This window comes from Euprymna scolopes, chromosome 2 (genome assembly GCF_053919585.1).
Source record: "Euprymna scolopes isolate OS-2025 chromosome 2, ASM5391958v1, whole genome shotgun sequence".
NCBI lineage: Eukaryota > Metazoa > Mollusca > Cephalopoda > Sepiida > Sepiolidae > Euprymna > Euprymna scolopes.
In genome coordinates, this window is record NC_136483.1 from 51,859,132 (window position 1) to 51,872,041 (window position 12,910).

A 12,910-nucleotide genomic window follows, 5' to 3' on the forward strand; every position below is an offset into this window, starting at 1 on the left:
ATATACCCACATATAACACGTGTTCCATATATACCCAGATATATATACCTTCATATATACAAAAACATATTTAGATATAAAGAATGTATACCATTATTTAACACCATTAATTATAACAATAATTAGTGTAGGTAACTTACCTAAGTTTATCATAGATAATTTTTAACCCTACACTGCTAATTTGACATTAATAAGATGAAAAGAGTGGGGTTGCATAACTATGGTTACACAATTTAATTACCCTAGTACCAACAGGGATGACGCATGAATGAGTATAGTTCTCTCTTGTTTATACGTACGGGTCTGGAGATTACCTTGCCATGGGGAATTTTTACTCTTTTTCTGGTTAGTAGATGAGGGCTAAATTTTAAATTCTTTAATTGGGAAGCTACATGTTTTTGGAAATACTATTATAATTAGATCTTAGAGTGCAAATTACGTGTAGGAGATTTAAAGTGTAGTATGTTAATGTGCTTATAGTAAGGCTCTACTTAACATGTGCATATATACAAAAAGAGGAAGTTATTTCATGTGTTAAATGAGGTGATTAAGAACCTATCTTTAGAAAATGAACATTATTATATTAGCAAAGTAATTGTTTAGATTTTAGTCAAGACTGATGTGTATTTAGTCCCTGATGAGATGGTAGACATCGAAACCCTATAGGTTAAGGAGATTAATTTTCTAAAGCATTCTTTGTCTTGCTTAGAATAATAAAAACTCTTTGATATGAAACTCAACCACATCATTTCATTTCAATGAGAGTTTTTTTTGAAATTCATTGAATTACAATTTAATTTATTTGCTCTATCTTGCATATCGAGCAATTCCTATTTAGATGAGATAACTTATAGAATATTACTGCCAGTAATATTTTGTAAACTACAATCTCACGTTTCCATAACAACTGATTGTTAAATAAAAACTATTCTGAAGTACATATATATATATATATATATATACATATATACACATATAATATATACATATATATATACACATATATACATATATATATACATATACATACATATGTATGTACTTATATATATGCATATATATATACATACATATATATATACCTACATATATATATATATATATATATATATATATATATATATATATAATGATGATTGCAACGTCTTGTCAGACGAGTGCCACTCCCTCAGGTACTAAAAGTCCATGAGCCGAAAATGACTTTAATCCTGCCTGCAATATTCACATGCACATACAGACATTACACTGAAGATGATCACTGGTGTATACATATATATATATACATGCACGCATGCATACATATATACACATGCATACACATACACACATATATGCATACATACACATTACATATATGCATACATAGACATGCTTATGCATACATAAACATACACAAGACGGTCATTGGCATATATATATATATAAACGCAAATATACATATCTACACATACGCACATACATATCTGTAAACATACACACATATATACATACACCATGAATAATGCACATACATACGTATACAGACACACATGCATACATACAGATATACATACATACACACATACACATATACAAATACATACACACATATACCCATACGTACACACATATATACATAGACTTACCTACATATACATACACGTACATAAATATGCACTCACACATATACATACATGCTCATATATATGCATACATACACATGCATACATACACATGCATAAATACATATACACACGCCTATATACATACATGCACATGCATACATACCACACAAACATATATACATACATATATACATACATATGCACATAGATATACACACATATACATACACCTATACATAGATACATATAATGATGGCAGATCAATTATTACATGCTTCCAGCATTTCAGAGCTACACGCGGCACAACCTTTCCATAGCAATAGGACCATTTTTTTTTATAGACAAATGCCTGAGGGAGTATCTATACCTGATGGTGTTACAGAGTTTTAGCTTTGTACGACAGCTAAATCTCTCTCTCTCGGTTCAAAATGTTAACATCCAGCAACAAGCAAGAGCAAGATAGCCAGCAACAAGTCAAACTGCAGACCAGCTTAATGTGGGTACTGGTCTCCCGCTTTATGTTTTTTAACTCAGAGATTTGCTTCTCCTAGAGGGGTTGCCTTCACCATGGCTTATGGGAGCCCCTTCCACCCCGCATACACATGGAAATAAACACATGCGTACATACAAATTTACGCCAATATATGTGTGCTTGTGCACACACATACAAACATAATCATGTAGAGGCACACATATACGCATATACACACATGCACACACATACATGCAAAATACACATGAATAAATAGTCCAAAAGTCATAAATAGTAAGTGATTAGCACATAATTTTCCAAACAAATCAACATACGAACCGACGAGAAAACAGTCCAACTAAAAACGCTTTAAAGACGTTTGGATTCTTTTTTTTTTTTTTTAAATAAAATTTGTTTTAGACTCATTCTTCTGTAGCACATGACAATAATATAAACAAACTCGCACATAATTTTCCAAACAACCGACGAGAAAACAGTCCAACTGAAAACGATTTAAAGACGCTTGGATTTTTTTTACATATATAAAATATGTTAAATAAAACATGTTAAAAAACACTTTAAAAAAGAGTTAAAAACATATTTAATCTTAAAAGGAAACACTTGATAAGTGGATAGTCGTTAATTCGCGGAGTTTCGAAGAAATACTTTCCTTCTCATCAGAGGGTAGTAATTAGCAAAATGCGGGATCGGATTTTGCATACAAAAGTATTTGATGAAACTACAAGTTTATCAAAGATTTTACTTGATAACAGAAAGTGAAGCAGAGGGAATATGGTGAAGGAAAAGGTGATTACACGTGAATGGATAGTCTGATGAAAGGTAAATAATCCAATGACGGTAAAATCCAAAAATATAAATGTTAAGTTTGCAGGTTGAAACAAGTAACGTAGAAAGCAATACAAATGACGACTCAACAAACAAAGGTAGATCAAATAAGAAGTGTATTAGGAAAAGGTATATTTACAGGATATTTACATAATGGTGTCAAATAAGAGAGTCTTTCTTATCCTGTGTGTAGTGTTTCGGACAATTGTCTGTCTTGGCAATAGTTTATCAAACGCTGATTTCACCTTTCTGGCAAACATTAAATCAGCTGGTGATATGTTTGACGGGGTATTAGGGTGCGGTGTTATCCTATATATTTGCAAAAATTGTTGCAAAGCTTTTTCCGTTGGTATCCCAATGGATTTTTTCAACGCTTCTTTTTCAATCTGTGAATACGTCTTCTCTGCTGAAAGCAGCGTTCTCGAAGCGTAAGCTATCGGCTTTCTAGATCCATTAGGCATGATATGTTGAATGCATGCTACTATGCCGTAGGAACTAGCGTCACTAGCGACGACTATATTTAAATTTGTGCCATAGTGAGTTAGAAATAATTCAGATGTTAGTGCGCTCTTTATTTTGTCAAAAGCGGTTTGACATTCTTGCGTCCAGTTCCAAGGTGTGTCCTTTTTTAGCAGCTCATTTAAGGGAGCTCGCAAATTATGCATCCCTTCAATAAAAGATTGGTAATAATTTGCGAGTCCTAAGAAACTCTGCAAGGTTGTTACGTTATTAGGTGCTGGCATGTTTTTTATTGCCGCAGATCTTTCTGGATCTGGACGTCGCCCATGTTTATTTATTATATGTCCAAGATACTTAATTTCGCTCATACAAAAGTCGCATTTATTTTCTTTTACTTTAAACCTGAATTCTTGTATTCGAGTGAATACTTGTTTTAAATGCTCCTTATGTTCTTCTAGGGATTTTCTCCTGATAACAATGTCGTCCAGGTATGCACATGCGCACTCAATACCACTTAGCATGGTGTCCATCGCTTGTTGAAAAATGGCAGGCACTACTTTGATGCCAAAGGGCAACCGGTTGTATTTGTACAATCCCTTATGCGTGTTGATGCATAGTATTTTTGAGCAATTCTCCTCGACCGGTATTTGTAAATACGCGTCGCTCAAGTCTATCTTGGAGAAGATATTACCACCAGTCAACTTTGTGAATATTTCCTCTGGGCTTGGTAGAGGGTAATGGTTATCTTGTAATATGAGTTTAGACCTTTCGAAAAGTCTGCGCACACTCTGATTTCATCATTCTTTTTCTTTACATATACGGTGGGGACATCCCAGTCGCTATGTTCTATTTTTGATAGTATTCCTGTCTGTTCCAATCTGTCTAATTCTTTATTAATCTTTTCCAACCCAGCGAACGAAACGTTTCGCTTTTTTCTAAAAATTGGGCTGGTGTTTTCTTTAAGTTCAAACGAGGCCTTAAATTTATTGCAACGACCTAATTTAGCCATAAATACATCAGGGAATAATTTTTTTAAGTCCTCTTTTATATTTTCTGTTGTTGGAGTAGTACATTCTATTTTTTTACAGAATGTATTAATTGGCTTATCCCAGAGTCCAAATTTTTTTTGACTAAATAAACCCTCATTATACACCCTTAAACCTACGAGTTGGGTAATAAAATTCATAATGATTGGTTAATTAGTTTAGCAGTGAATCCTGTCCATACATAAGGGTGAATGGAAGTCCTTAAAGATCATCCAGACACAAATATCTTTTTTGAAATTTATGATATTAGGTATGAGATATCAATGGATAAATACTCACAAATTTTAGTTTCCATGGAGTATTTTAATGGTGGAATGATATGGACACAACCTTCAGTTTCAAATTTAAAATATTTCAGATTTTCAATCTATACTCATAAAAAATTAATTAAGTAAGATTCCCTGAATTTCAGTTTCATCTTAACACCCGCTAAGCCTTATATTTGAGACACTTTAATCAAAATTAAAATGAAGATTATCACCGTGTGTGTGTGTGTGTGTGTGTGTGTGTGTGTGTGTGTGTGTGTGCTAATAGTTCGCCCGGCCCGGTATTGTCCACTTTTAAAATTCGTTTGAATGTTATATTTTAATTCATACAGCTTTCGTATTATTATACAGCTAAATCTCTAATAATTATGATATTGTACTTAATATATATCAGTGATTTCAAACGTAAATCTGTGTGCCATCAGTTAGAATTAAAACCTAAATATATTATTCTTCAGCCGTATCCATTAGAGTAATGACCTAAATTCATATGTACACAAAAACTGAAAAAAGAAAAGCATCGTTTAACGTAAAGCTTTTAATTTGTGTATGCACAGAAAAGAACCGGGTATCATCGACTTTTGTCAAATTTTGTTTTCAGTTTTAACCTTTATCAGCTATTTTACTGGATAAAAACCAAATCAAAAATGTTCGACATGTACAAATACTCTATATATCAAATGTCAACTCTCGGGATAAAATATTCCAAGAGGACTTTGGTAGAGACAATCTCTACCAAACTCCTCTTAGAATATTTGTCTGCGAGAACAGTTTAATCTTAAATTCTATGCCATTATGCAGAATGTAGAAAATGTGCATAAATAAAATTCAGTGTAATAGTGGAATGAAACCAATAAATAAAAAATATTAAAAATGAATAAGTAATTAATTAGCGTTCGTTTTTCAAAGGAATATGCAAATACATTCATGTAGTCGTTCGCATATCCATGACTGAGTACATTAAAAAATTCGTTTTTATAATTTTTAGGTAGAAAACATAGGGTATTGATATCAATGTCAGAGCGAAAAAAAGTAAACAACTTTGGATATATATATATATATATATATATATATATATATATATATATATATATATATATATATATACATATATATATATATATACATATATATATATATATATATATACATATATATATATATATATACATATATATATATATATATATATATACATATATATATATACATATATATATATATACATATATATATATATATATATATATACATATATATATATATACATATATATATATATACATATATATATATATATATATACATATATATATATATATACATATATATATATATATATACATATATATATATATACATATATATATATATATACATATATATATATATACATATATATATATATACATATACATATATATATATATATACATATATATATATATATATATACATATACATATATATATATATATACATATATATATATATATATACATATATATACATATATATATACATACATATATATATACATATATATATATATATATATATATACATATACATATATATACATATATATATATATATATACATATACATATATATACATATATATACATATATATATATATGCATATATATATACATATATATACATATATATATATATACATATATATATATATACATATATATATATATATATATATATACATATATATATATATATATACATATATATATATACATATATATATATATACATATATATATATATATACATATATATATATATATATATATATATATATATATATATATATATATATATTTATAGGTGTGAATATATAAATGTGTCTACCCATACATGTAATTATCTTTTTGAATTTTCCTCTTATGCTTCAAAGGCAAGATTCCACCATCTCATAATTTCCCTTCATTTTTCAGTTTTCTTTTCCTTCATGCAGTCTCAAAAATAAACCGTTCTTCAAAATCATTTCCAATCATTGAAAAGCTAAAAAAAACTTTGAATAGCAAAAATCCAGAAGAAATTAATAAATAATAAACACCAAACTAAAAAATGTTTTTGGAAATGCAACCAATAAATTCCTTCTGTCACGTTCCAATCACATTTTCCTGTCTCTCAAGGAATATCGGATACAATTTTTCCCGGATTCTTCCTTTGATGAAAATGTTTTATTTCGTTAGGCTATAGAATTTTTATTCATCAAAGTATTTCCCAAAATTGGAAGAATGTAATGGCTAAAATGTCTCATTTTCCATATCACAGGCATTTTCCATATTTTAATTTCTGTTAATTATAGTCGGAGTGATACTGTTGTATCTTTCTTATCAATGTTTTTTTTTTTCAATGTAGACATATCAGAATACCAATTTAGACTATTCATTTAATTTGAACGATTAATAAATTCAAGCAGAACCCTTAATTTACAAAAAAAATAACTTGGCGTTTCCGTTTATGTATTTAAGTAGTTTTCTGTGTTTCGGGACATTTTCAGACAATCTAAACATATTTGTTGGTAGAGTAAAAACAAGGACCAGTACAGTGCTTTCAGCTAAATTTCATGACAAATATTTTTTATATATGAAAATATTTTGTAATTAAAACTTTTTTAGAAAACATGTGAATAGTACTTACAATGAACATATTATGTATTCTTCACAGTAGTGATTAAATTGATTATCTGAATTGTTTCATCATTTCAATAAATCTTAATTGTTTGATATTTTTTAGAAGATTTAATAGATGTCTATGTGGACAAAGTACATCTGGATGGAAAAGCTATTGAGACTGTTAAAGTTTTTGTTATCTTGGTGATATCATTGGAGCACATGGTGGAGCAGGTGCTAATGTAATGACTGCAAGAGTTATGAGTAGATTGAGTAAGTTCAGCGAAATTTTATCATTTCTAATTAGCACTGACGAATAAGGCACGTGTAGGCAGTGCGATGATTTATGGAAGTGAGACCTGACCAATGAGGATTGAGGACATCGATTACATAGAGAAGAATGATGTGATGGATGTGTAATGTGTCTTAAAGATTGACTTCTTTCTAATAATCTCAGAGGGAAATATGTGCAGCACTGGAGACTTCGATATTATAGCCATATTGAAAGAATGGATGATGTAGAACAATTAAAGCAGCAGATCGAGTTCAGTGAGAAAGATCAAGGAAAATATGGGCGAAAGTGATATAAATGGAATCGAGAGAAAGAGGATTTAAATAAAAACTTTTGCAGAGATAGTTTAGTTTGGATGTCAGTTTGTTAAAACTGTTTACTACTTGCAAGCATGAAAAACATGTAAAAGCGAACATGAAGATGTAGATTACTGTGCAAAAGAGACTCATCAACATATAGTCAAAATGAAGTTTGCAGTCTGAACTTATAAATATTAAACAGACTATAATAAATAATAGCTTCCCTAACTACATTATTGACCAACAAATTAGATAATTTAAAAATAATATCTATAAACAAGTATCCAATCCTCCACCAAATACATACATAGAACTATTCTAACGAAACGTCCCGGTTGAATCCAATGTAAACAACTCCTTGTTAAGCCAAACCCATAAATAATCAAATTCTACCCAATTTACATTGTTAACAATTACTACACTACCATCTTACGTTCATTAACTCTTATCCTCGAGTTGTCTTCAGGTCTTTATAAGTGGTGACTCCCAAGAAAAAAAAAGGCAAAAAGAAACTATATGCACCAAAATTATCGAGTAGATGAAAGATATTAAAAATATAATAAAACATATTCCAATAGATCGTAATAAAAAACAATTATTTCCTATAATAAATTTAAAACATCAAACCTTATTATTACTAATAACTCTTTCCCTAGACTAGGTTTTTGGATTGGATAAAGTTTGTTTATGAGTTCAAATGCTCATTAAGAGCTATGTCTTTGACAGTGAAGGATTAACATGCACATAGATTTGACTAACACAACTTTCTCAAGGAGGTTTACTGTGCATTTTCTTTTTTTTTTACAACAACGCCATTGCTAAACACTGTACTAACCAATATTCTTTTAATAGAAAACACATCTATTCTAGAACATATCACTTACAAATAAAATCTTCATATGTGTGCAGTCAGCACCAACCCTATTCAGGATTTAACTGGCTTCCTTCGAAGGAGGAAGTTTCATGGGAGTATGAAATTCACAAGCGGTCCCCAGTTGCATGTATATCCCCGTTAGGGGAGATGACGACATAAGGTTTTTGCAACTTTTTGCAGGGAGGTGTCGACTTCCTCCTACATATAGCACCTGGACTTCCCAAATTGGTCACCCATTTTAGTAATGACCAGGCTCAGCGTTGCTTAACTTCGGTGATCTGATGGGAACCGGTGTGTCAATGTGATTATGCCGTATATAAAATCTTCATATACTTTAAGCTCTACCAATTAAATGAAAAAAACAAACAAACAAATATTAATAAAATAAATAGTCAAGATTTTTAAATGCCTTTTGAAAGTAACATAGAACGTATTAATATAGTTACTGACGTGTGAAGATGGCTTTGAATGGATGGGAAAGTACTTGGGTAAAAAATAACTATGGGTAAAAATAGGGGTAGGCTATTGAAACAAAATTTTTCAAATAAATGCCAAAAGTGGCTTATTACCTTCATTTATATGTAAATAGATGGGAACAAGTGATTTTTTTCAAAACGGGTCAAAATTGGAGGGTCGCTGGCCCCAAACGTGATTTGACCGCGTCAACGCGTAAAAATGGCCCAAATTTCGCCCCCGAACACACTTAATCACTTATTGAAAGCCAAAGGGTGCATTTTTTGACTATAAATGCATTTGTATCGTTAAATCTAACATTCCCATTGGCTATCCCACAAGTATAGGGTTTTTTAGGGTATCTCAGAGTCCAAAATAGGTCAAAATTACCCCAAAATTAGCCAAAAATGGTCGGAAATCACGGATTTTCCAAAATGCACCTCCCAAGCCACACAGGGTGCAATTTTTGACCATAAATGGCTCTATATCATTAAATCTAACATTCTCACTGGCTATCCCACCTATATAGAGCTTTTCAAGGTATCTTGAGGGTCCAAGATGGGTCAAATTATTTAATGAAATATATTGACTCGGCATCTGTGTACTTATCATGTTCGTGTGTTCCGTATAGAAAGACAGGTTAAAGAATCTACGTAAAATCTGAAAGTGTAAACTTATGTAAAATATATCAGGAAAGACAAATGAAGTGTTTCCAAATCTCTGAATATATCCTTACGACAAAAGATTCCTTGGGAAACTTTATATGAAACTTGGAAATTTGTACAGAATTTGGAACAGAATTTAATCCATGGGTGTAACTTTTTTATGTACTGTCGATTCATCATTTATCAATGCTCATATACTACTCGAGGATGAAGGTTAACAAGTTTTTCAGGAGGACAGTGAAACAACAACGTAAGGATTAGTAATAATGGTTGAGACTGGTCTAAATTAGATTATTTAAAAGGACTAAATAAGACTTTGGTAAAATTGGACTTGAAAACCACCATGCTATAGCAAGCTTGGAAGCGGCCTGTTGTACTGTATTCCACATATGTTTAGTTTTGGGAAAGAAACTTTGCTATGGAAATTCCGTTTAGTTTTAGGTACACATACAGAGAAAGGAATGTTATTGAGAGTGGTTGTAGCTCGATGAGGTTTTATCATAAGTGTTTTGTAGGGGGAAAACCATAGATTATAACTTAGTCGAACACCTACCATGAAAATAACAAAAGAGCAGAGAAAAGATTATCAATTTCTTTTCTGTGGAGAAGAGGCTGTAAGACAGACAATAGGACAATTCTTCCTAGAAATCGCATCAGTATTCTATCTAAGGGCATACTTTTATACAAGTAGAAGAGTGAAATATTTTCTGGAGTGGTGGAATGATCCAACCACGTTTCCAGCGACCTCAGCAACACATTTCATGTAAGTCTTTCATTTGAAGCCTATAGTGAAGATCAGTCTTAGAAGCTTATCAAAGGAGGCTTTTGTTTTTAAAGAAATAGCGTTCATTTCAATTGTGACAAAGTGTGGATCCGAGCATTCGTGGTGAAAAGAGAAGCTTGGTTTTAAATATATTTAAAGTACCCAGCCACCTCTTTCCTCACTACAAAATGTATTATATATTCGTTATAATAATCACTGTATTGGTAAACTAGTAGATAATAATCCCACTTTTTTTTAGAATTACATTGAAAATCACATTAATGTTGAACTGATTTTTATAGCACTAATAAACTTTAACTATACTTTTGTTAACCTCACTATTAAGAAGACTTGGGAACATTTTCCTTTCATGTATAATTTTTATAGATTGCAAATATAAAAAGAGAAAAATTGTCTGAAATCAGATTTTTTTTCCCTTTCATCTTAGTTTGGAGTAAATATGTTTTTCTTCTGCGTGTCAAAGTTCTATATTAATTTACTTTCTAATGTAGGTATCAGTGTTCTTTTGTCTTTTGAATAACTAAGAAGAAAAACATGGATGTGTTTCTGCATTGAAATTAATCTTTTCTTAGCCTTTCAATGCTGCATAATGGTAGCCAGGCTCGGCATTGAATGGTGGTGCATGATGGGAAAAAGAAACAAAGAAAGCTATTAAACTGTGGTAAATGCAGACACTGAGCATTTCAAAAGTAGACAAGCGAATTTTCTTTGTTTCTAGCCATTCAATTTCCAAAATCAATGAACAAATCTGTAAACAATATGCAGTTATTAAAGTTTCGGTTTGTTCTTAGCTTTTATGGTGAAATAAAAAGATTAATAATTCAAGAGGAAAATAAAATGTCTACATTAAAAAGTTTATAATACTTTTGATATTTTCTTAAAATTTAAATGGATCTTTTCTCTGTTGCTTCTTTTTATTGGTATCGTGTTTAGTAAAGAGAATTGGACAAACAGGAATTAAAATGTTCAAAATAATATAATCAGGCAATGGCAAGATAAAAGTTGGTAAAGTGTTAGATGCTTATACAAACGTTCACTAAGAGAAAATAACAATATTGTCAAATGTTTCGATGACTATATCCCTTTAACAGCGCCACTAACGCGTGAAGCAACAGCAGCCGCCACATAAAGATATGCAAATGACCAAGCCGGCAGTGTGAAGTAATGTCACAGCAGATAAGAGGACACATGTGAACGGAGATGCAGTGTTCATAGAAGAAATGTTCAAAACAAAAAGTCACACGCGGCACAATATCTTAGTGCTCAAACTGTGGTGGTTGCATGGCCAGGAGGTGATTTTGCCGTAGGCGGAAGGATACATAAGCAACCAGAATGCAATCTCACAATTCCCTTTCTTCTCTTGATCTCTTTTTCGTCAGATCTCTTTTTCGTTCTGGCTGCTTATGTATCCCTCCGCTAGCAGTGTCAGAAATTTCGTGAAAATAGTGAATAATTCCACCCCATCTTTCCAAGCTTATAACTCCTCGAAAAATGTAATTCAAGCCCTAATTTTTTTTTTCAATTAAACGAGCAAGGACCAAGGTTTTATGAAAAAACAAAAAAAAACAACAATGTGTTTTTTTTTTAAAAAAAGGTTTTAAACTTCGGACTTTACAGGTAAATTTCTAAAAAAGGGATTTTTTTTTTGTTTTAAATTTGAATATATTATTTATTGACCTTTTCTCTTCAATTTGTGATATATAAAACTATTAAACATGAATTAATTATTTACTTTTTAATAGACATTTCAAAATGAGAGGCGTGAATTATTCGACCCCCTGTCTTTCCAAGCTTATAACTCGTCGAAAAATGTAATTCAAGCCCTAATTTTTTTTCATTGAAGGAGCAAGGACCAAGGTTTCATTAAAAAAAAAAAAAACAATGTGTTTTTTTTAAAAAAAAAAAAGGTTTTAAACTTCGGACTTTACAGGTAAATTTCTAAAAAAAGGGATTTTTTTTTGTTTTAAATTTGAATATATTATTTATTGACCTTTTCTCTTCAATTTGTGATATATAAAACTATTAAACATAAATTAATTTACATTTTAAGAGAAAATTTAAAATGTGTGACACTTACACAAATGGGGGGGGCGTGAATTTAAAAAAAAACGTTTGTCTAAAATATTATATTCGGTTTATTGGAAAGAACATAAAATTTCACATTGACCCTGAAAATATCGTAAAAATAGAATCAATAGAAAAATTTTGAT

At 30.6% G+C, this 12,910-nt stretch overlaps 1 pseudogene; it reads right to left on the bottom strand.

Annotated features, from left to right (window-relative positions):
• Window positions 1-8,997: 8,997 nt before the first annotated feature.
• LOC145243582 (5S ribosomal RNA) lies at window positions 8,998-9,116 on the bottom strand (annotated as a pseudogene).
• Window positions 9,117-12,910: the final 3,794 nt, after the last annotated feature.